The sequence below is a fragment of the Amblyomma maculatum genome, chromosome 1, assembly GCF_055883805.1.
Source record: "Amblyomma maculatum isolate TAMU_Amacu chromosome 1, ASM5588380v1, whole genome shotgun sequence".
NCBI classification, from domain to species: Eukaryota; Metazoa; Arthropoda; class Arachnida; order Ixodida; family Ixodidae; genus Amblyomma; species Amblyomma maculatum.
In genome coordinates, this window is record NC_139344.1 from 484,374,945 (window position 1) to 484,394,952 (window position 20,008).

The window sequence follows — 20,008 nt, forward strand, 5'->3', positions numbered from 1 at the left end:
ACAGCAAAGAAAAAAAAATGGCAAGAGCATAGCCGAACAGGTTCCTCATCATCATCCTAACCAGCCTGACTACACCCACTGCAGGATAAAAGTCTCCTTTAATTCTCTTGTAAGGAGGAAGATGAGCATGCAGGAAGCTCAATGTCGGCAGTCACAGCCAGTTTGCTCAAAGTGGGAGACAAATCATCAAACTGCATGGGAGAAGTTCTAATTAGGCATTAACGCAGATGATGATGATGATGGTGCCGTGGTCAGAGAGAAAGTCAAAACCTGAAATGGTGTCACAGCAGCATGACGAGAGAACAAATTCTATGGTACATAATGAGCTGTGAATGGTGGCCCTGGCCGTGCAGGCAGTCAAAGGCGAAAGACACTGCGCATTACGATGTGAGAAGCGAAAGATCAGATAATGTTGTCCACACTTTTATTAGCTTGTGCAGTTTCCTACACATCACAGATACAGTAGCCCCAGTATCAACAAGGAACGGCCCTACGTTTGTTGACGTATTCGCAGTTCTTGCCTCAGGCAGTAACTAGTTTTCCTGGGGCAGAGATGCAGCAAAGAAACCGAGTGGCATTATGAGGATGGAGGCGAGTAGGCAGGTGGTGAGTGGAGGTGTCAAAGTTGTCTGCAGGACAGACGTGGCCAAGGCTCAGGGGCGCGTAAAGGCAGGCACATCTGCAGGTGGCGACAATGACTCACAATGTGACCAGAAACTCTGCACGCATAACAAATAAGAAGGTTGTCATATGTGCACCAGGAGTCCACACAAAGAGGGGACAGTTACGTAGGAATGAAGGTGGCAGGCTACAGTGGAAGGCGGAACGGGATAAACATGTCTGACCAGATCTGACGTAGCCATACATGAGCGTTATTGCAGCAGGAACCTGCAGATGAATGAATGGCAGCACTTCAGTCACTTGCTCTCAAATCAGCCTGAAGGGTCATGGCCAGGCTAGATGGAGATCCCCAAATGTCCTCAATTAGGAGTAGCTGTTATATCACCTCCCCAATCGCAGTCTTTAAACTGGTCCAGCAGCAAGCTGCTGACGGAACTAAGCTGGAAAGTGATTCAAAGTGCACAGAAGGTGGCTGAACCAGAATGCGCTGCTTTGCTCCTGGCAAAACATGAATATATTGGCAACAGTGATAGGGTTTAGGACAACTGCGTCAGCCTCAATGTTTTTGAGAATGTGCTTTATCTGGTCCATCTCTGGCTGGAGACTTCTAGATGTGTACACAGGTTCACAATGTCTTCAGTATAACTGGTGAAGGATCCTTGCAGCTGGGTTTAGGCTCACAAGTACTGTTTGGAACACAGCTTTTGTATGCAAGGGCAGCCAAAGATCTAAGAAAAGGCGCGTTTAAAAGCAGACTAGGTGGTGAAGTTTGCTTTGCGGTTTCTGCTCTACAAACTGGCAATGCCTGTCACGTAAAACACCATGTCGTTCAGCTTCACAGCGTCGTCTCCCTGGTTGTGGACGCTTAACCGCTTGTAAGAGGTAAGCCAATCCTATGTATCTTGGTCATTGAACCCATTGAAAATGGCCGGGTCCCACTATCGACATCAAGGTCCCTACATACCTATCTTAATGTTTAGCCAGCTGTGGCGACCTAATCCTTGAAAACTTCATCTCATTCGCACACTTAATTTTCTGCTGCCCCTTGCTACACGAAGTCAAGAATGTAGCACAAAAATAAAGAACAATGGACGAAGAAGAACACATAAGGTGATTGACTAGCGCTGGTCAATCATTTTATATGTCCTTCTTCGTCCGCTCTTTATTTTTGCGCTAAATTCTTGACTTCATGAATCATCAACTAGCCCGGCAGCAAGCTACACTTGGGAGGGAACGAATAAGGTTTGCCACATGAGGGACGGTGCACGAATTCAGGATCTCTGAACAGAACAGATATTCAGCTTAAAGGGCCACTGTCCAGGGAAGGCCCTTTTAAGAAAAGGAGCCCATTGTTTCGATCAGGTACCGGAGATAGTCTGTGCAAAATTCTACAGCGACACGCGCGCCGCAAAGCATCGAAAATACAATTCAAAGCTCCCTCATGCTCTCCTTTGAGAAGCCAGCTTCACCGCTCCCTGCGCTGGCCCGACGGGCACCGATAATGACGTACGTATCGGGAACGACGTCCATTGGTCCGTCTAGCTGACTGACGGGAGAAGGATGGGTGTCTACCGCTCGCAGCGCGCTTTTCCCTCGCCACGGCCAGACTGAATCCAGCGGCGCGCGCTCCCTCGACCGTTTTTTTTTTTTTCGCGCTCGCGGAGAGCCACGCCCCACCTCCCGCCAAACGCGGAGGAGGAAGGGGAATTTGTATTGCGGAGGCTAGACGACCTCGGGCAGGAGAGTGAAAAACCTTTGCGAGGGAACGGAAGGAGAGAGGCAGGATAGAATCGGGTGATTGCGGTGGCTGTAACTGCGTTATTAGTTACTCTTTTCAAAAACATTTTGCGGCCTTGCGTTCCAGAGGCGAAGTCTCACAGTCACCGGGGAAGAAAATATTTTCGACCGGAGGGTGGACAGTGGGCCTTTAAGCGACGAAGGCGATCTTAGTCTAGAAGCAATGAGCGATAATTTCAGAGCCATTGATAATGAGTGCATGGCAGAGGTAGGCAGTAGGACAATTAGACAGGCTACCAGTAAACTATCTAAGCAGACGAAATATCCGATTATGAAATGGCAAGGCGTGAAAACCTCCCTCCGATGGGTCAGGATAGAACTGGCAGAGATGTTAAAGGTACTCAGTGAACGTAATTTGTTCGACGCAAGGGAGTATATTACGGAGAGAATCGAGCATGCTCTAAAATACAATGCTAGCCTGAAAGAGGTGAAGGGGAAATTAAGTAAGTGAAAATCCGATGTATGCATAACAAGGTAGCCGAGGAGTTCTACACTTAACCAGGCTGATAATGAGATTAGCAATAGTGAAGAGCAATCAGACATTCCGTCAGTGACAAAGGAAGAGGTTAAGAAAGCTTTAGAAGCTATGAAAAGGAGGAAAGCAGCTGGGGAGGCTCAGGTAACTGCAGATTTGTAGAAGGACGGTGGGGATATTGTGCTTGAAAAATGGCCACCCTGCATATGCAATGTCTGGACATCGTCACCGGAGTTTTGGAAGAATGCTGACATTATTTTAATCCTTAAGAAAGGGGATGCTAAGGACTTGAAAAATTACAGACCAATCAACATACTACCTGTTGCGTATACGGAATTTACTAAGTCATTGCTACTACAGTTATATATATATTGAACTCGAAGTGGATCACGGAATAGTTAGATACATAGGCAATTTCATATATAAGGCAAACCAACAGATGAGGCTCTCTATAACCCAGAAGCATGAATATGGTACATGTATGGCAGTGGTGCGTTGCCTGCCGGCAACACACTGCTCACCAAGGGTGCGGCGATGACCTGCAAGGTGTACACATGCACTGAATGTCACCTGCCACCTAGTGTCGAAAAGGGGAGCACATTGGGAACACTTCCAAATGCCACTTCGCAGGCGCCAGAAATCTTGCCAGGCAGCAGCCGCCATGACTGCACAACCCGGCTCTATGCATGAAAAATGATTGCCGGTGAGCTGTTAAAACAATCCTTTGCAGGGCACGACGCGCAATTCGATGGACATGAACAACGCTGCTAAACTTTAATGTGGGATTTTCAGGGGGATATTTTGAGAGTTCGATATAGGAAAATGATATATGTGCATTTGATATATCCGGGATCAAATACAGAATCAGGACAACCTTAGACTTTAATCAACCAAATGATCAGGCAGGTTTTCGGAAAGGGTACTCTACCATCGATCATATTCATCATGCTATCAACGAGGTGATAGAAGGATGTTCGGGATATAACCAGCCTTTATAAATAGCATTCGTTGATTAGAATAAGCATTTGACTCAGTCGAAACGTCAGCAGTCATTGCCTAAGGGTGTACATGAGCCGTATGTGAAAGTATTGGAAGATATCAATAGTGGCCCCATAGCAACTATAGTCCTCCATAAAGAAAGTAATAAAATTCCCATAAGGAAAGGCACTAGGCAAGCAGACACGATCTCCCCAGTACTATTTGCCACTTGCTTAGAGGAAGTATTCAGAAACCTGGAGTGGGAATAATTATGAATAAGGGCTGATTTAATACATTGCCTTGTTAATTAACTCAGTGGACAAATTACAAAGAATGCTTAATGACCTAGGCAAGCAAAGCAAAAACATAGGCCTAAAAATTAATATGCGGAAGCCTACGGTAATGGTCAATAGCCTCGGATAAGAGCAGCAGTTTACAAAAATTCCGAGAGCACTGTGGAATCTACACTGCAGAAATGCGACAGCCTGAGTGTTGTTGGTGCACAAGGTGCATCACATTTGCTCTCATTATCATTACCAACTAATTGCATCGTCATTGTTAATTCCATCACTGTCATTATCACTAATTGCAGCATTGTTGTTATCGCTACTATCATCCTCACTGTAGACAAGAAGAATTATGATGTGTTTCACGATTCCGGGCATGGCGCAGTAGGTTAAAGCGCTCGGCAGGGGATCCGAGGTATGGAGGTTCGATTCCCGGTGGAGATCGGACTTTCATTTTTCTAGATTTAAGGACAAAGTTTTCAGCGCAAAGGCATGCGGCCAAAGGAAAGAAGAAGAAGGAAGACTATAGGGACGAACACAGCGCAGTGTTTGTCCCTATAGTCTTTCTTTTTTTTTTTTTTTTTTCTTTGGCCACGTGCCTTTGCGCTGAAAACTATGTCCTTAAATATAGAATACCAACTAGCCCAACAACTTACTCTACTGAAGTTCATTTTCCTGATGACGTTACTTTCGGTTTTGGGTGATGACGTCATAGGATTGATAGCTATGTCTGACCGGACGAACAAACAGCAACAGTATGAGCCGTTGAAGGCTTTCGCCTTAATAGGTACACGGGTGGAAGCAGGCACGAGCATTTTGGAACAGCTCAGGGAGCACTGGTAATGCCACTTTGGAGCAGTAAAACGAGTGTTTTGAAGCACTCGAATTATGCTTTGGAACATGTTTCTAGGGTCAAGCACTTTTAATAACTACAATTTTTTTTCTGATATACAAAAAAATCCAATTTGATTACTTTTTATTCAAGATTCAATGCTGTACTACCTATGCACGCATATCTCAACATGTAAAGATGTTTAAAGTAACACAGCTGACTAAAAGCTTTTGCCTATTCTGACTTGACAGCTTTAGACATGTCCACGCTCAAGCACCACCACTACCTTGGAATTAATATAAACAAGCTGCACATCGCCACTTTTTGATTCCGCAGCTGTGCTGATAAATTCCTGGGCACTGCTCAATAGTACCTTCAGGAAGGATAGATGGCACTGAAGGGTAGCCTTTTCTTCTTTAAGCTTCTTTACTTCATGGTTGTCTCCCAGTGACTCATGTTTTCTTTTAAATAACACTGGGGCTACACGTCGGCAACAGGCAATCTATGCCTTTCCAACACTCTTGAAAGCATTTCTTGCAATTAACACCGTCCTGGCATCACCCCCATAATGCTTCAAGTATGCTTTTGTCTGATGTAGACTGGACAGGTTTGTTGTTAACAACGATTCTATAGTGAAGTACACACTCATTTTCACAGCAGAACTGTTGGAACAACTCGTGTAGTTCTTTGTAACTAGAAAAGTTTCCTCAACAGCTCGTGGTAGTCTGTGGCAATTGCTTTGCTCCTTGCCCTCACTTCTCACCACCGGCGATTCAAAAGGCTGGGAGAAGTTGCTGTCATGTGCACAAAACATTTTTCTCGCAATTAATTCCTCCCAGTCGTTTGTGACTCGTTTTAGAATAACTTGAGATCAAAATATTTCTTATGCTCGCTTTTCTAGTTTATTAAAATTTTATATGTGTTAGCTAGGCCCAGCCAAGGTGCATTGTACCTCCACCACTAGTGTGCTGCCATCGTTTAAACTATGACGACCCTTATAGACCAGAATACGGAGGGTAAATTGATCGCTGCCATATTGAGGGCGCTATAAGGCTACCTAGAGGTGCTGCAGCGAAATGACTGCTCTGCACTACCAAACGAGGTGGCCATGGCTATTCATAGCGCTTACGCCTTTACGTTTCTTTGAAGTTTTCACAACTTGCTGCTCACAAAATCGTCAAAATTGCATTTCTGCCTCATGGAAAGGCTGTTCTACACATCTCGCAATGGCAGAGGCAAGCACAGCGTCCACAAGTGGAGCGAGTGGTTCGGTTAAGTGCATGGTACCTTTCTATGCGAAAAATACTACGGTTGTGACTTTTCTTACCCTCGCGTGGTGTCTGCAAAAATTTGTTGCAGTCCGCACCGCACAAACAGGTGGCATGCCACAAGTGCGAGTAAACCTGATGTCTCCGTTTGCATTTCAGCAAGGAAGTGCCTTTTTTTTTTTTTTAACAGCCATGATAAGCAACGCCAACCAGTCACAAAAATAAGACCTTGATATCTCCTGTTTGGTTGATGTGCTGCTGATTCATTCTTCAACCCTGCTGGAAAGGAAAAAAAAACAAAAGAGACACCGGGGAATCATCGCCAATGAGAAGCATTCGCTCGCAGTAGCGGCATGTGGTCTGTTTTGTGAGGTGTGGGCTGCGGCAGATTTTTTGCAGTCACCACGCAAAGGTAAAACATATAGCAGACTGCAAAGGTTTTGCTGGTACATGGGACATTACTTGGGGGTGCAAATCAAATCAGAAAAGTCACAGCCATAGCAAGCCTGCATGCAATGGTACCATGCGCTTATAGGAACCACTCACTTCACTTGTGGACACTGTACTTGCCTCTGCCCTCGCAAGATGTAAAGAATAGTCTTGCTGTGAGGCAGAAATTAACTTTTGACCATTTTATCAGCAACCAGTTGTGAAAACTTCAAAAAGAAACATAAAAGCGCAAGAGCTAGACACCCACGGCTGCCTCGTTTGACAACCCAGAGGCATAGTTTCGCTGCGGCAACTATAGATGGTGCTAGAACGCTTTCAAAATGGCAGTGTTCAATTTACCCTCCTTGTTCTGGTCTATAGACCTTTTCGAAAAGTGGTCGTGGGCGCTGCCATATTGAATACTGGGCTGTGCTGCTAGCATAAGAAAAGTTGAGAATTATCTCTCCCAAAGCCGCCCCACAGCCCAGTCAAACCGGTTTCGCCGAGGCTCGTGAAAAGGTCTATAGCACAACATGCCACTGCCCTGCTGCACTTCTCACAGTCACCTAACCAAATTGCATCGAACCGCATTTCTTGTACCTGGCGCAATTAATGGCCCAATACAATTAATGTTAAGCAAAAATCATGTTTCGCTAAATTTTATGGCAAAATACCAAGGCATCAAAACATCATGGCAAAACATCAAGTTTTGGAGTTTTGGAACAATATTGTGTTTTGGGGCAGGATGGCGCAGGCAAAGCAGTTTGGAGCAGAATAAAGCAAACGGAGTGAATGGAGCAGTACTTCCACCCTGCAGGTAACAAAGCTCTGGATGTTGTTGGCAAATGTGTCTGCTTAGGACAGGTAGCAACCGCAGATCCGGACCATGAAAGAGCGATAACTACAGGTTTTTCCCCCCGTATTTAATCCTAGTGCTAGTGCAAATAATCTGAGCGCTGACTGATATAATCTGCGTGCCATGTAATTTAATTCGAGTGCCAAGCATTTAATTAAAGTGCCAGCATATCTATTTCAAGCGCGAGCTCAAATAATGCCAGCGCCAACTAATTTAATTTGAGTGCCAAAGCAATTAATACAAGTGCCGGCAAATTTAATCCGTGTGCCAACCAATTTAATCCATATGTGGAAAATGAATGCAATAGAGGGCTCCAAAGCACGAAACATGAATTCCAGAAATAAATCAAAATTGAGATCATCTTTCAGACAATGCGCCGAATCAGCAAAGTGTCAACGTATAGGATAGCCTTCATCAGTATTATGACAAACATTGCCTTGATGCAAGTGTTTTAAACCTAATGTCTCCCAGAAAATAAAACTGCATTTTAAAGACGGCCGCTTCTGTGCTTTTACAAGCCTGTAGTTTCCTACGCTGCTACAATTACAGCCCAGGCAAATTAAGCACTGCTGTTTGGGTTAAAAGCTCTGCTGTACATAGTTTCAGCCACTTTGCCATGTCAGAGCCAGACTGAATGCAACGGCACGCGCTCTCTCTTTCCGTGGTAGTGGCCGTGTAAAATTGAGAAAGCGGCAAAATGAGATATGTTTCTCTGGCTCCATGTCTTCTCGCCTGAACTAACTCTGCTTTACACTAATCCTTCTTTTCTGCTAGTGGTGTTGAATCATTATTAGAAACACAAATACATTTCTGCACCGGTTGCCATTTCACAAAAACAGCAGGCTGTTGTGTGAAGGCCGAAATGCCATCAGCATGCAGATTCAGTGCATATGACAACCCATAATAAGCAGTGCTTAACCAGCCAATTAGAAGACGACAGTCATATTTATTCACTTGTCATGCGTCTAAACTAAAAGCTGCAAGAGGCGTGTCATAAACTGCAGTTTTTCAGCTGCGCGTGGTTCTTGGTTTTTGCAAGATACAAGAACAAAGCAAAATAGTGCATGCAGATGTGACGCTTAAGCGTCGCATGGTCTGCGAAGTGATCTCAATTTCGATTTATTTCTGGAATTCATGCTTCGTGCTTTAGAGCCCTCTACCGCATTTATTTTCCACATATGAATTAAATCCACTGGCGCTTGTATTATCTGCGTTGGCAGTCTGATTCAATTGTTTGGCGCTGTCATCATTCGAGTTGGTGTTCGGATTAAATAAACTGCCGCTTTTATTAAATGCTTGGCACTAAAATTAAATTACACAGTGCGCAGATTGTATCAGTTGGCGCTCACATTATTTCCGCTGGCACTAGGATTAAATTCAGAAGGAAAACCTGTAGAACAAGTCTAGGATGGAGCGCATTTGGCAAGTTCTTGCAGACCATGACTAGCAGCTTACCGGTATACCTCAGGAAAACGGTAAACAACAGTTGCATCTTACGAGTACTTATCTATGGGGCTCAAATGTGAAGGCTAATTAAAAGGGTTATACTTAAGTTGAAGTAGATGCATAGAGCTGAGGAATGGAAAATGGTAAGTGTAGTCTAGAGGTAGGAAGTATGCAGAGTGGGTCCAAGAAATCAACTCTAAATAATGGCATTCTAGTCGAAATCAAGAAGAAATGGTCACAAGCAGGACATGTATTGCAAAGAGAGGATAACCGATGGTCGCTAAGAGCAACAAATTGAATTCCAAGTGAAGGCAAGCGTGGCAGGGGGCGGCAGAAAGTCAGGTGGGTGGACGAGGTTAGTAAGTTTTCAGGGGTCAAGTGGGTGCAGCTAGCACAAGACCGGGTTAACTGAAGGATTATGAGAGAAGCCTTCGTTCTGCAGTGGGTATAGTCCAGCTAACGATGATAATGATGATGAGCTATGGACAAAGAAAAACCGTATGGCAACAAAGGGCTCCTTTATCACATAAAAAACTGAATTAAAAAAAAAATCTTTCCACCAGTTGAACCAGACTTGCAATGACCTCATTAAAATGGCCAGTTTGCCGCCACTCTGAAATTATTGGCCGAGCAGCATAACTTTTGGGATCTGCACTCGCAAAATCAATACTGACATATACATTTCACTTGAGAAATCTGTCACCACGGTGACACCAGCATTTCATCTCTCCTCTTGAGTATACTCGTAACTCCCTGCCACTAAAAAGAAATATTGCTGACAAGTCGTATTGTCTACGAAGAGGCTTCACAAATTCATAAAACATTTAGCGTAAACATATGTGCGGCTCCAACGCCTCAATTCGTCTTTTAATTAAACTGCACGTGCTCTTTTCTCTCTGTCTGAGCACGTGGAGGGGCAGCTGAACTGTGCATGTGCAAAGGTTATCGCGGCGCGAGACTTGTGCTTGACGCGGCAGAAAGTGTAGATAAAGGGACAGAATGGAAGAATCGGGGGAGTCTGGCGGGAGCCCTGCTTGGGGAGCGATCACGTTGTTAGCTGTTGGCGAGCAGCCCGAAGCATCCTGATGTAATGGACTGTGGAGCAGAGCAATACCAGGATGAAGACGGAAGCGATGCCTCCTGAGCTGGGTTTTTTTCTTGAGTTGGAGCTAGACGAGGAGCAATGTATTTAGTACTGCTCGGAGCCCCTTTTGCCATGTCACATAGGCCATCTTCACACCCCACTATGTTTTGTCTTGCCATGTAAAAGCACTGGCCCCTTACTTTTGTAGCAAAGCATTGTCCTGTCACGAGTCTCGACCACATGCTTCGCATTGCAGCAGCGTGCAGTGTTGTATCTTTGCAAAGTGCTTCTCTGCTGACCCGGAAATAAACTGGCATTTTTATCATCATCATCAGCCAGACTATACCCACTGCAGGGTGAAGGCCTCTCTCATATTTCACCAATTGGTATTTTGGAGCAGAATGGAATTCATGTGAATTTGTGACTAGTAGTCGGGCGAGGCCCTGACTCGCGGACCCATTCTTTAGAAGGCGGGGCCTTCATATTAAACTACAAATAGATTAGGTATTTTTAGACCTGCACCATTAACATCACCACGTCGCTTTGTTGCTTCAGCAGCGAGTCATGGCGAGTCAGTGTGCCAGGTTCATCCATGCTATGATAGATGAAAGAATTCAGAAAATGTTGATGAATTCTGAATCAACAGTTCCTGAATTCCTGACCAAACCAAACCGAATTCTGAATCAGGTGAAAGTAACACAGATGAAAAAAGAACCTGGAAGGAAGTGAGGAGCAGTCACAAAAAAAAAAAAAAACTTGGCAGTGAAAGGGTTAATAACAGTGCGCTCTTTGTGATTAGGGTCATCGGCTCTACCTCGTCCATCCATCCCAGAGGTCTTTCATCCTGCCATTTTCCATTCACTTCACGACATCTGCCATCTCAGCATCAGAGCCACATAGTGCCTCATTACCCAGCGGTACGTCTGGCCAAACATTAGACGTTCGCCAGTGGGCCCGCTTGTGTTTTGCTTGCCAGTCCGTCAAAATGACTCACTATACAAAGACTCCTCCCCAGTCTTTCCTGCCATCTGGTTGTTGCTTTGACCACGTTCACCTTGACTTGGTTGGACCACCACCTCCATCTAATGGCTGCCGGCACATTCTGATGATGACTGACCGCTTCACTCGTTAACTCGAAGCAGTGCCCACTCTGGACATTACTGCGCAAACAGTTGCCAAAGCCTTCGTTTCAGCATGGATTTCCCACTTTGGCTGTTACCACGGATCGTGGCCGCCAGTTTGAATGCATCCTCTTCACTTCCCTTACCAGTCTGCTCGGCACTAAACACTGCCGCACCACAGCATACCATCCTTGTGCTAACGGCATGGTTGAGAAGCTCCATCGTCCGCTCAAGACTGCCCTCATTGCTCGCCTAGATCGCAAGCACTGGGCTGGTCACCTTCCTATGGTGTTTCTTGGCCTACGCACCGTTTTTCGTCGCGACCTTGGCTGTTTGGTGGCCGAAGTCATCTCGGAGACTTGTTCGTTCCTTCGGCTTCCTCGTCCCAGCCCCTGCAGTACCTTTAACGCCTTTGGGACTGCATTCAACACCTAAACCCAGTCCCACCTCTATCATCTGACCGTCAGATCTTTGTGCACCTAGATCTTGCGTCCTCGAGGCATGTTTTTCTAAGGCGAGACACTGTAAAGGCGCCTCTTAGCCCCCCCTATGATGGCCCGTACCATGTCCTCAACAAGACTACAAAGTCGGCGACTATCCTGCTGGATGGTCGTGAGAGGTAGTCTCCCTGGATCGCCTTAAACCCAAATATATGGAGACACCTCCCCAGGAGCTCCCCTCGGATGTTGCTGGCTTATCTGTCGACATGCCTGCCGCTGAGGCACCCTCATCCCTGCCCCGTTGGCGCGTACATTTCGCCGCTCCGTTTGGTCGGGGGGCCCTGTAGCGCACAGCGCCGCTGTAAAGCGGAGGCGCTAAGATCGGCGTTCACAGCCAGCAAGCACGGCACAGGCTGCTCGGTTCGAGAAGCCTGCCACGCTGGTCCTCTTGTTCTGGTGCTCCGCTGCAACGCCGTAAATTCCTTACATGCTCTTCACTGCAGGACACTTCCTGCCGGCTGCAAATATACACAGAACCAGCACTCCACTGCTTCAATACAATGCTGCTTTAGGCTTGGGCACTGCCAGCTTCGACAATAAAGGAATCTGCTGAAGGCCACGGACACAAAGAAAAATTTAAATGAAGCTGTAGTACAGCAGAAGGATCAGAATTCCCCGCAAAGTAATTTGAGATGCGGATCAAAAAGCTGCAAAGAAGACTGTTCTTTGCCCGCAGCTGCGAGGAGGGCTATCAAATGCAGGTGCCATATTCGGTTTGAAGTCGAGCACAGAGACTGGCATTCAACAAAAACAGTATGGAGCTCCTATCGGGATGGAGTCTGATGCCGATTTACGACCTACGGGAAGTCGGCGCAGCCGTGGGCGAGCAGCGCACCACGGGCGTACTGGCGGCCCATGACCGGTAAGCGAGCCATGATAATTCGCCCCCTTATGTTTCCTCGTGACTGCGGCGACGGGGATTTCAGCAGAACGAGTCGGATGTACGGCCTGCATGCGGGGCCCTTTCGGCATAGAGGGTGGCCTGCCTCACTTTGGCAGCGGCACCAGGAGCAGAGCCCAACAACCCAAGTCCGGACCCCTGCCCTGATTCCTGTATTACATGGGCCTGCTGAAGGACCAGCCGTGCGACTCCCAAGGGGAAAACGGCACCCAGGTGGAGGTCATGATTAAGGGAGGAGGGTGTGGGAATTTAAGATTACCCACGCTTGCACGACACGGCTCTGTCTGCCTCACGGGGATACCTCATCTCTCTCCTTCCCCTGAAGCAGTGGCGGAGAGGGCAGGGGCGAGAGACCTGGCGTAGCGTGCCAGGCGGCCCCTCCTTCCCCCTACCCTCTAATATCGATGCACAGCATCTCATCGGGGGGAGACGACGCCGCGACGCCAGAGCCCGCGGATGCTGCTATGACCAAGGATAAAAATTGGGCACTCCCAATAAACAGCCCAGCCCGGTGGCTCTGCCTCAGTGTTCCGTTCTTCCCTGCCACGGATGTGGTCAGAGCTAGCGGCGGGGTGTTCCGTTCTGAGCACAGAGCCCGAGTCCCGTGAGAACCCCCACAAGGTGTTGTTACATGTCTCCTTGACGTCAGCTCCAGCATCCATTGCAGTGAAGTGCAAGCACAGAGCAACGCCAGGGTTCAAAGCGATCGCTGAATGGAAATGTTTTTTTTTTTTTCATCTAAAGCACAAATTAGATTAAGCTCTAAAAAATAAATGCCATTGAATGGTACTGTGTCATGCAATATATATATATATATATTACCCCGCACCTCCACCAAGTGTTAAGTGGGGATCCAGGCACTGGTAGCGGGCACTGGTAGCGAGAAGAACCGGAGCGGTGGTGGCTTAACTTTTGAGTCAGCTGGTCCGCAAAAGCACTTCCTCTTCCTCCTTCTCGGCTATCTGTCCGCTTAATCAGAACTTCTTCTTTACAATACACATATATAACTGCAAAAAATTTGCACATTTAAAGCTGACAGTGCCCAGGCCTAAAGCACCATTGCACTCAAGCAGTGGACTGCTAGTTCGCAGCCAGCAGAAAGTGGGCTGCTGCGATGAGCAGGCACAGAGCAACACCGTGGTTGCCTGCAAAGGCTCAACTTGAGAAATTATTTTCTCACTTAAAAGCACCCTGAATTAACTTTCAGTATTAAATGGCAATGAATGGCTCTGTGCAAACTAGTATTTTTCATATCTTTAATAGGGCCACTTCATTACATAACTGACGGAGGAATAAACCTCAAACCTCAATAAGGTAATTTTCTCTGATTTAGAATACTTTTGCAGGTGCACCTTACATTGTTTGATCTCTTTTATAATGTTTTCGCAGGTGCAGCTTAAGTTGTTTGATCTCTTTTATAGGTTTTTTGTCTTCTAAAAAAGTTGGAGAAATAGATTGAGTACTATAATAGTAATAATTGGTTTACAGGAAAGGAAAAGTTTTCCCGTGGACACCTGAATCACGCTACAAGGGAAGGAAGATGGGAGCGAAAGCGGAAAGAGAGAGGCCCCATAGTGGAGGGCTACGGAGTAATTTTGACCACCTGGGGATCTTTAACATGCATTGACATCGCACAGCACACAGATGCCTTTCCGCTTTGCATCCATCGAAACGCAGCTGCCGGCAGTCAGATTCGAACCCAGGCACTCTAGTCTAGTGCCTAGACCATAAGAATATAAAATTTGACAAACATTTCAAAATTTCAGCTTTTTGTACCATATTTTATGATTTATATTTGAACAAATATAAGGCAGAGTTTGTTTATTTCCTGCACATCAAAAGAACAATGCATTTTATTAATATGAAAATTTTTGTTTATAGTGATGCATCAAAAAGTTAATTTTTTTACAAATTTATCTGTGTGACTAGGTTTTGCTATTACTTGCAAGCTTAAAGGAGTATAGACCACCTTCACTCTGGCTACGTCATGAAGATGCGGTGGCGCTGTCGTAATTACAGACTTTCGCGTGGTAGGAAAAACAATGCTTCAGTTGCTTTCGCCTATTGTGATTGTGCGATGGTTTGCTGCAGCCGAAAAAATAAAAAACAAAGCACCATGCTGACTAGTTGCATCACCGTGGCATGTGCTGGAAGGCAAAGAACGCAAAGTTTAGTAAGCTTGCACAGGTTTCTTATGGGCGAAGGTCGCCGTAAACAGTGGGCCATCGCAGTGTGGCGCGAAGGCTTGATACCGACACCTTTACGCCAGAGCGGTTATGGGCTCAAAGGCCATGAATAACTCGAGTTTGGCCTTCTTTATGACGCGTAATGGTATTTTGTGAGTGCACGTAAAATGTTGACGAGGCAGCCAGTATATTAATGCGTAGACCTGTTTATAATGTAAGCAATTCCTGAAGCAAATTTTTTTTTCACTTTCTAGTTGTATGTATTATGTGCATAGTGAGCTGCTGAGCATGCGATCAGTATTGCACTCCTCCGTGGTTATATTGTATGGCTAACATTAGCTTTGTTCACCTCAAATTATTTTAAATTTTGTGATGAAATGTGCGTGTGCTGACAGCCACTGATTTGCTCAATTGGAGATGAATTTTATCATACCGAGGGGTTTGAGTGGTATTCACTGCAGCTAATTTTGAATGCGAGTTGTGGGGTTGAGCGTCCCGAGTGACATATGGGCCCCTGTTTCAGATTTTGAGGATCTTTACATCAACTACGTACTGCATGGCACACTGTCGCATTCAGAGTTTATCCTACATAGAAACGTGGTCACGGCGGCCGGGACCGAACTGGGTAGCCCTAACTACGGAACCAGCATGTGGACGCTGCAGCTTGTAATGCAAGCTAAAAGCTTGAATACCCATGAAGAAATTATAAACGCTGACGCCAATAACCTTCCACGAACAGAACAGATAGGCGTGCAGCGTGGTGATTTAAAGGAATAATGCAAGGATAAGCAAACCTGTACGGTGCCAAGGCACAGTGCCCTTGCTACTGTTGCCATGCTTACCAACAACGCTCATTTGATGCTCGGTATGAAGAATCATCCGAGAATGCAATGATGTTTTGAGCGGAATACTTCCTACCTGGTTTGTGTGTGCTGTTTATGAGCGAGAAAAATCACATTCCACTTACCCGACTGAAAGTTGTTGTATGCACCCAAAGCTTTACAATTCTCGACGCATTCTGCGGCTAATGTGCTGGGCAAATAGCAAATAGATATCAATCAACGCTACTCATTTTCAAGGCAGCAACAACTTCGCTCGTGCGCTTTGAACCCGCTCTTGGTCTGGTACGGTGTGCAGGACAAGGCGATGCATGCTGTGTGCGTGAAGTTTTTCCAAGTATTGCTTTTGTACTCACACAGCGCGTGGGTATTTTATCTGCCAAAAAGGTGCCTGCATATCACAATAACACGCTCTTGGCAAGTATGGCCACAGCAGTGGGGTGGTACCACAGTGCCGCTCCCGTGCTTTCCGCCTGCTCTGGGGCCATAGACGACTGCCACGCCACTTTGATTGCTTGTTTGTTTTAAACATGGCGGAGACCTATAGACACCTAATTTTTGGGTTCGTGTTTAATTAGCTGTAATGATGTGCAAGGTATTACTGTACAGAAAGCACCAGGTGATATCCACCTATGACCGCTAAACAATTTATCATTGAATTTCTTTCCTCATCCGCTTCGGTTTCAAAAGCTGTGTGATGGCTGTGACGCCAAAGTTAAGTCTAGGTGACGTGACGGGTGAAAAAAAATTGTGATATCCTGTGATGTTTAAATTCACTGCAACGCTGAAGCCAGCCTGCCTCAAGAACAGGAATCGCAACAATTGAAGAGCTGGAGATTATACTGCGGCTTTTTCATGCTGTGCATGGCTTGGACTTGATTGTGATGTCACAGCCATCTCTCAGCTGTTGAAACCGAAATTGGGGAGAAAAGAAAATTGAACTGAAAATTATTTAGCAGTCGTAGGCAAAAACCACTTGGCGATCCGTATACAGGAATGTCTTACAAAAATGCCACCAAAATTTGGCGTCTATACTCCTTTAAGATGGTGGTCACGGGCAGAAAATATTTTTTCGCCAAAAACAAGCTGGGATAATATTCCTCATAGCAATACAATTTGCTATGATTTTTTAAAAAGAAATTGAGGATGGTCAAGCCCACAACCTGTATCAGTTGGTGCGGAATGAAACCAGCACTTTTACCTTAGCAGATCATGCTAGCCATAACAGCCTAGCATTATCCTTGATGCATTAGCATGACAGGAAAAAAAACAAACAGTGGTAGCATACCATATATACACCATTACAAAATCGAAGAACTTGAAGGTAAGCTGTCTAAAAATTGTAAAAACATTTTTTTTTTGTGTGGAACTGCAGCAGCATCACACCTTGTACCAAAAAAAATTGCCTTGACAAGCACTAGACCATATATATGCTGGTCTGCAAATATGAAACGCCTTTGCCCACACGTACCAGCCACAGCTATCCGATGGAAACTAAGGCAGAATCAAAAGCACAGAAGAAAGCCCCAGGTTGCCTCCAAAGGATCCTGTTTCAGCACACGCACCAAAGACAGGGAAGGACCTGGAAATCAGAACAATGCAATAAATGCCCACTCCTGGGAAAGGTAAGATGTGAAGGATTTTGTTACAACACAGAAAGTATAATGAATGAAAGTATGAATTCCGCAATTCATGGCAGTTGGTTGTGTCTACTATCTTTGCAAACATTTGTCGTCACTTCAAGTAAAGGATCCATTTCTCGTTCCTAATTCTGAGGCAGTTGCTGATTTGCTCCAAAATGAGAGCTTGGTATACAGTGCTGGTTTTAGCGTAGATGTGGTTGATTTGTATAATCTCTTCCACACTCTCAACTCATCCAGTATGTTCAGCAATGTATTACGGAGGACAATGATGAATGCTGGTTCCAAAATGAGTGTGGAACCTTAACCGGATCCTTTTTGGAAATGTTATCTTACTACCTGAGTAACACGTTTTTTGAGTGAGATGGTCGACTTTATACGCAAAAATCTGGTGTGTGCATAGGTGCCAAGATAGCTCCCATCCTCAGGGACATTTATCTAAGCAGGGTTGATATGAAAGTTGCGAATGATTTAGCCAGTTGTTGCATGCACATTTTCCGTTTCGTGGAGGATTTTCTGGTGCTAGCTAGCTCTGTGAATCCTGAATTTGTGTCAAATGTTCTTGATGTTTTTGCACGTAATGGGTCGGGACTAAGGCTCACGCATGAAGTCCCCCAAGAAACAGCCTGACAATTTCTCGATTTAAAGTTGTCTTTCCAACCCCACCATGCCTGTTGGCAGTATTCACCTAGGAGTGAAAAGCCCCTTCTGAATTACAGGTCCTTTCATTCATAGCTCGTAAAAAGTAGTATTGTTACGGGATGCTTAGGCATGGCAGTGAATAAATCTTGTCATCATAAAATGATGTCCAGTCTCTTAACTCAGGCGGACAAATGCAGGGAAGCTGGTTTCCTGAACTCAGTTCTCGTCTCGAGTGCAGACAAAGTCCTCTGCGCGCTAAAATTGTCTTCAAGCATGTGAGGGCGGGAAAGGTGTTCGGAGGAAGGAAGAAGAAAGGTATGTAGTAGTCATGCCATATGTACACACGCTGTTGCACCGAATTAAAAGAGTAGGAAGCAAGCATAATGTAAACGTTCTGTTTCCTTCTCCTAACAAACTAGAAAGAGTGGGAGCCGCGGTTCAAAGAATGCACGAGGGGGCAGAAGAAATGTGTGCAACATAAATCATGAAAATAGATATGTTCCTTGTAAGACTGGCATAGTATATCAAATCCCTCTGTCCTGTGGCCTTACCTACATAGGCCAGACTGTGCAATGCATTAAAGTGCGGCTCATGGAGCACGCTAATTCGCTGAAAAAGAAAGAAGCTAACCTAGCAAAGCACTGATCCATGTGCGAATGCACGTCATTTTTTGATGACAGTGATGTTTTGTTCGTTCATTCTTACCAGTGCACTACAGAAGTAGCCAAAGCTTTTCACATCAGAAAAAGTAAAGGGTGCGTGAGTACGCCTTTTGTCACATTATCTCCTCGGGAAATGAATATGCTGCACAGTGGGCAGCAGTTCTGCCGATGCACTCGTGCTTTTAAATGCTTTTTTCTTTTTACCAAAACTTGAGGTCGTTGACGTTGCGCATGTGCGCTGTTTCTCTGTGTGCGTATATATGATGTGATTCTTCCCAATAAAAAAAAATCAGCTGTAAGTTCAGCGCTATTCGTGTGTCTCGTTTCGTTTATTTCTTGGTCTCTGTATTTTTTTCGCTGTTGGGCCACCATTAATTTCGATACTCCCCCGCTTTTTATTGCTTTGGCTGTGGCGGTGCTGATCGAAATTCATGCCCTGGCCACATCAAAGTCATGCTGTGGACTATCTTCATAAATAAGGTGAGTTTGATTACATATATCAGCACCCTTGTGGAGCAACCGGTTTTTGCCAGCACATATTTTTACAAGCGGGTGCACTCAAGTGCTACTCACCTTTTCATGAGGCACAAGGCATACCATCGGGAGAGGCCATGAGCAGAAGCTGCGACGAAGCCAAGATCTCACAATCGCCGTGCATCAAGATTATTTCGGTACATACTGAAAGGAAACAGAAATGGTTGCTCTTGCTGGGACAGGGCTAGCCGGGGCCAAACGGAGGCGTATTCAAAAATGAACTACAAAATTAAAGCCCTTTCGTGCGAGCCGCCGGGAACTGATAAATAGACTCATAGCAAGATTACAAAAAAATAATTGAGATCGCTAAACAATAGAGCGTCGATGCAGAAAAAAAATTCCAAACAATTTGTAACGAGAGGGCAGCGGTGCAATGGGTTGGCGAGGCAAGTACGGAATGCAACACGTGCTTTGCGCTGTATTTCGCAGTACTCACGAAAGTTTGGAGAAAGCAGCAGGGATGCGTGCCACCCAATCTAATTTGCAGAATCCATTCCAGTCCGGTCATTCTGAAACAACGCGGCGCGAACAAGCCTCCCGCTTGCTTGTACCACTGCGCGCCAAAATTGAAAAGGGAGAAAAAAAAAAAAGGCACCTGCGGCTGCGGAGGCGGCGATAAAAAAAAAAAAAAGCGTCTGGGTTCGAGAGTACACGCAAGCAAAAAACAACAATAGGCAATTTATTACGTCACATCCGCCAGATTGCAAACAAATCCTCCTCGCTATAGCAGTGCTCTAGAATATTGGGCAGTGTGACGACCGCGCGCGAAATGCATGGGAGCGGGGGGCCGCTTTTGCGATGACGGAGGCGCCGCAGCGCAGAGGGCGCCACCAGCAACTGGTGTGTCAGCCGTCCGAGCGCCCGCGTATGTGCGCTGCGCGGCGGGGCGGATCAGTACGTTCTTTTTCGC

General features: G+C 45.7%; 1 long non-coding RNA gene across 2 annotated transcripts; it reads right to left on the minus strand.

Annotated features, from left to right (window-relative positions):
- Nucleotides 1-340: 340 nt before the first annotated feature.
- Nucleotides 341-19,692, minus strand: LOC146210141 (uncharacterized). Of its 2 annotated transcripts, XR_014708330.1 has the most exons (5): nt 19,535-19,692; nt 19,138-19,242; nt 17,092-17,202; nt 13,418-14,742; nt 341-679 (listed from the first exon to the last, which is right to left on the minus strand). It is a non-coding gene; the product is annotated as an uncharacterized LOC146210141 (long non-coding RNA). The 2 variants fall into 2 exon arrangements; XR_014708331.1 differs by lacking the exon at nt 13,418-14,742.
- Nucleotides 19,693-20,008: the final 316 nt, after the last annotated feature.